Here is a 6,000-nt window from a genome sequence, read left to right as displayed (position 1 = left end):
CTCAAAGCTTCAAACAGACAGCAGGCTCCCAAATCACAGCTCTGGCCCTGGTATCTCTCCCATGTGTTAGTCTTGCAACGGGACACCTCCTCATGAAAGTGTCCCTGAGCCTCTCAAGCTCAGCGTGATCAAAGGCAAAGTCATTGCGGTCACTCTCAAACTGGTTGACCTCACTAGATACTGAAACTCAATGTTTCAAAAATTAAATGCATCGCCTTTCCCCATAATTAGCTGTCTATCCAAACTTCCTCCTTCCGTTAGAGGTTTGACCTAAGTGAATGAATATTAGGTCATAATTTCAGCATAGGAAATGACACCACCTTTCTTCTGTCCTTTTTGCATAAAGTAATTCACCCTGGTTTGTTCCTCATGAGAACAGGAAGTTGCTCTGAAGAGTTGGTGGGAAGGAAGAGCACCTACAACCAACTGGGTGAGGTTTGGTTTGAACTTAACTCTGTGTCTGTCTCCAGGACATCCCACCGCAAGACTTAACCGGCCCAAAACATCGGCAGTGCTAATCACGGGACGTCAGAAGGCCCCTCTGGCAGCATCAGAGAGACTCTCACCTCCTAACGCTGGAGGGCAAAAGAGAAATCTGAGTTCTAGGTCTTAATTACCAGGTCAGTGGACTCCAGAGAAATTTAAATTCTCAAACCTGGCAATTCTACTGTGGAGAATAAGGACGCTGATTGACAAAAAATGGTACCCTGAGACTTGGAAACGGGACATTTGTGCTAATGCACTCAAAAGCCTTGACACACCAGACTCCCTTGACCTTTCCGGGCCTGCAGAAGCAGCTCACCCCTCCCCATTAACAGCTAATACTTCTCTCTTACTTGAATATGACCCTTTAGAAGCCACTGCCTTGCAAGACAATACTTTCAAAGATGAGAATGTATTCCCACCTCCCCTTCTGGCCACCAGACTGATAACTAGGGTCATGCACAACGTACTAGATCAGAGTGAGGAAAACCAAACTCCACCACCACCACCCCTTAGCCAAGAGAGTAAATCAGAAACAATCCTACATGCTAGGGGAAATGGCAGGGATGGTGGTCCCATCAGAGTCCCACTTAATTCACCAGTCTAACCCATAAAGAAACACCATGGATCCTGGAAGATGCCAGTGGATTGCTGAAACCCTATCAATACTGGCTCTAAGTGCAGCTGCTATGAAAGACATGGTGTCTTTGTTAGGGCAGATTAGCCCGGCCTCAGCCTCGTGTGTCATTGATCTGGCCAATGAGTTCCTTTACAATCTTGTCAAAACAACAGAAATGATTCACATTCACTGGAAGGGACAATAGTCTACATTTATGGTCTTGCCATAGGCTGTATTAACCCTCTGCTTCTGCCATAATACAGTTTGAAGTGACCTCAACCCTCTGAACATTCCAAAGAACATCATATTAGTCCATTGCTAAGGATGGCACCATCTTAATCAGCCAGTGAGCAAGAGGCGGCAAGTATTTTGGAGGCATTTTAAAGATACGTGCATTCTAGAGGGTGGGAGAGGTGTGCCATGAAGATTCAGGGGCTGTCACATCCATAAAGGTTGTTGTAGGGGTCTAGCTGTCCGGGGTATAATTTAGACAACTCCTTGACCAGGATCTTCATCTCCCCTTGTCCTTTTATCCTTCAACCTGAATTCATGCAAGCCTCCAACCACCATATACTCTTTATCTCATGAATGACACCAAAAACTACATAACTGAAACCAAACTTATTGTCTTCCCCAGAAACCCCTTCCTATGGACTACCTGATAAATCAAAATTCCTTTACATGATTCATCCATTCCTCCTCTCTCTACACTCTCCCCACCCTGTACTGTCATGATGATTTCCACTAAGACTATAATAATTTATTTGTGCTTCCCTGGACAGCCAATGCTCAGTCATGCCTCAATGCGTTTGCTCGTTTAGATTTAGTCCCTCCACCTAAATATACACCTGCCCATCTCTTATGTCTTAGCTAAAAGTTCTGTCCTGTGAGAAACCATCACTGAAGCCCTCAAGTAGATTTAAACACTAGCTAAAGCTCCTGTGAACTTTACACTTTCCCCTCCTCTAGCAAGACCCCATTGTATTTCCGTCCCATTGCATGCATGCCATTCTCCCCCACTTTACCGCCCAATCTTTGAAGTCACGGAATGTCTGTCTGATTCATATTTGCCCTTTACCCCACCCCACACAAGGTACCTACTAAAAGCTGACTGGAAGAATGAAGGAATGATGGCCACCATCTCATGCAGAATTAAATCCGTATTTAATAATGTGTCATGATATGAATCTCAACCCACAAATTCAGGCGGGTACAAAACGCAACTTTCTATATATTGTTATCACTCACCTTAATTTTTGTTTTGTGTACCCATTCCATTGCTGAAGGAAGTTCAATCTTAATTTATTTCAGGGTTTTCTCAGTTAATTCAGAATTTTTTCCCCAGTCTTCGCCTCAGTTGTGTCTAAGTAGTACCTCAGGTGGCATAGTGTTTCAAGACCCAGGGAAGGGGAGGAGAACACCTGCCCTTCAGCCTCCATTTGGCCCCTTTGGCTTCAGCTGAGACACCATCGGCCCATCTGGGTTGTGGCTTCTGGACCGTACAAGACACAGTTCCATGTTTCTTGCCCTGCCCTTAGGTCTCCTCAGGTTGGGCTCTCTCTCAGCAGCTTCCATTCTGTTCTTGGTGGACACCCAGAACATATTGAGCTGTTTGGCACACTCTATTGGGTGAAAGGAAACTCTTTGAGGTCTTTTTGCTTAAATATCACAGACACACTGTCCTCTCTCCTCCACTATTCCCACCGTATGCAGGGTAGAGGTAAACTTCCACAAAACTGTCACCACTCCTGGCTTCACCGAGATTGCAAGGCTTAGGCACTCTGCTGAAGCCATCGCCCAAATACACATAGGATTTTTATCCCGTGCTCCTCCCATTTCCAGACCAAGCCTGAAGGAGGGCGTGGAGAAGGTCCCTTCTCAGGCACACAGGTCCACGTCGGCACTTGCCATTCCAGTGCACATCACTGCTTCCCATCCAGAGCACCTGTCTTCCACAGAGGTGAAGGATTTTCTACTCTGGAATGATAAAAGCTGGCTCTGAGTGATCCTCTAGCCTTCTAAATCTATCATATTTACCTTTAATATGTTTACCTGAGCCCCTTGGGACTTACACTATTGAAAACTCCAAAACACAGGTTCTTGTAACTCAAAATAAGTTGTTGAAATAGAACATCTAAGAATCTTATTCTTCAATAATTTAACAAATATTCCTTGACTACTACTATGGACCAACTGTTGCAAGTTCTGGGGGCACCTGGAGATAAGTGATGATAAGTGTCAAAGAGCTTAGGGCCTGATGGAATCACAGTTCCCTGAGTGTCTCTCTCCTAGCCCTTCCCCAAAGCAGTAAACATAGACAATCCTGGCTTATTGTGCCCTGACAGGATGGTTCCCAGGTGAATAGAAAGGGAGAGAGGAGTATATCAGTTAATTTATAACTATTAGGTTATTAAGTACGAAATGTCTGATTTCCTTAAGTACTAAGTTTGATAGATGATATCTCTGACATTTCACTTTGACACTTCTGGTTTTATTTTTATTGTCTTTCAAATGCACACTTTGGCTTGTGATCATCTTTCAAATTGGTTTTTAGATCAATTTTTCTGAAACCATGGATAAGTCAAAAATTCGTGTTATTTTCAAATATGAGCTCCATCGTGGAACCAATGTGGCGCAGACAGCTCAAAATATCAACGAAGTGTTCGGGAGGATGTGGCTAATGAATGAGGGTACATGGATGACTTGGCTCAAGGGTACCCTGACATGGCACCCACTGTCTGGGGTAGAGTATGAGCTCATGGAAAGTCAGCTAGTATGAAAGCATACATTTCAGTTTGAAGATACGGCTCTTTCTCTGAAACCCCAAGCTTCCTGCTTCTCCTAGTTGCATTTATTACATGATATGGAAAAATCACAATCTCTTATACCATGAGTATTGCAGTGCTTAGAAAACAACATGACAAAGTTAAAAGCACCAGGGAGACGCTGGTATGAGTGCAGTAAAGTGAAAGTTAAAAAAGAAGACTAGAACCCCCACGCCCAGGGTATAATGAGAGAAGAAAACTTGGCTGTTGTCTTCTCCATTGCATCTCAAGTATCACCAGTTTAGCACAGAGTAGCACCCTAAATATTTATTTAGTGTTTGGCTAAATAAATGGATTTATAAATAAATAAAATGTCAAGATACAAGAATTTTCAAAGTCAGAAGATATTTTTAATGTGAGACTCTAGTTACAAATGAATGGGGAAGGTTTAAGTCAATTCAGATCTTTTATAATGTTCTGTCATTGATTATCACAAAAGTAATGAGAAGGGCCTGCAGTCAGTGTGCTACTGAAGCTGTTATTTAAGCAATTTGTAATCATTGCACCAAAAGTCGGGTATTCTTATTCTAGAGCTGTAAGTGAAGCTTCTCTATGGTAAGCCCTAGAGAATTAGGGAACTCAGCATGCCCAGTTTGAAAGCAGAAATGTCAGTAGTCCACATACCAAGGAAATGGAACCTATATCACAACCTACCAGAGATGAAAGATGAAAGTAATCTTGGGTTTGCAATTACACTCACAACTTCCCTGCCACAATTCAGCATCATTCACTCTGCAAGTACTTACTGAGCACCCACTCTGTGCCCATCTCAGCGCCAGGTACTGAGGGTGCCCTGGTGAACAAGACAGACTGGAGGCCTCACATAGCTGAGCATGCCACTTTACGACACCTCCTCTCCCTTCCTCAGCCCCTACATTCTCTGCACTTCCACCGTATTAGGTCTGCACCATTCCCTGGCAGGAGCCAGAGTGCTGAGGGCTCAGGAATGCTGGAGAGGCCTGGCTGCACCACGAAAGAGAAGCCGACTGCTCTTAGTGCTCTCTTCACATCCTGTTAATACTGAGGAATTGCATGTGCTTAAAGAGGAATCAAAACCCCCAACCCTCAGAGCCCCATAGACGTGGAAGAAACCTGAGAGGTTCTAAATGATTCGAGTCCAAGCGTTTCATCTCCTGAGAGGTAAAAGAGAGGACACCGCAGCACGGTGGCCTGGCTGCTTTGGCAGGCGAGTTGGAAGTAGCATTCCTGATGCCTCTGCCCATCTTCCCGCCTTCCCACCAGGAGGGCTGTCTGAAGCCAGAGTCCACCCTGGCCAGTCCACGGGAAGCCCAGCCGGGGATTCCGTGCTGCTCAGCAATGTGCCTGGAGCAGCGCAGCTGATCTCCAACTCAGACACAGGGAGCCGTGAGCACCCAGGGGCTGGACTGCTGGAGGCACGTCAAGCTCAGAGATCCTGACACCTGATAAAATCACTGGGTCAAGTCCAATGTATGACAACACTTTACAAGACATGCCTGTATGTGTGTTCTCTTCCATCAACTCCCTAGAAACCTTGCGTGGAATTGAAGACTGCATTAAAGTATGGCTTAAAAACTGTATTTTATGTAAATGCTAAGATCTGGGTACAACCCATGAGTGGAGCAGACCACACTCATGAGCACTTGCCCCTCCCTTCCTCAACCCCCTGCGTGCTCTGTACTTTAGCCTCGTTAGGTCTGCACTAGTCCCCGGCAGGAGGAACAGACAGACGCCAAATGCCATGCCTGGGGAGAATCAAAGGCCCATCCCTCCAAAAGGCTGTCCCACCTCACCCCTGTAGTCACCATAATCCCTACCACTGGCAGTGGCCCTTACCAGCCTCGTAAGGACAAAAATGAATTTTAACTGGGTGAAGGCACTAAGTTACCTGAGTAAAGTTATACTTTAGCCAAACACTTTCTCCAGGGTTAATTTTGAACTCATTTAATTGCCTCCCTTTATCAAAGGAAGAGAACAAAACTCAAGAACGGTAAGTTTTGATGAATGACAAAAGATGAAGACTAAAAAGCTGGAGCGTCCTGGCCTGGTGCAGCGTAGCACCTGAGGCAGGGAACAGCAAAAACACAGGTGGAA

Source organism: Microcebus murinus, chromosome 2 (genome assembly GCF_040939455.1).
Source record: "Microcebus murinus isolate Inina chromosome 2, M.murinus_Inina_mat1.0, whole genome shotgun sequence".
In the NCBI taxonomy this organism is placed as follows: Eukaryota; Metazoa; Chordata; class Mammalia; order Primates; family Cheirogaleidae; genus Microcebus; species Microcebus murinus.
The sequence above is the reverse complement of the archived record's forward strand: the minus strand, read 5'-3'. Positions refer to the sequence as shown.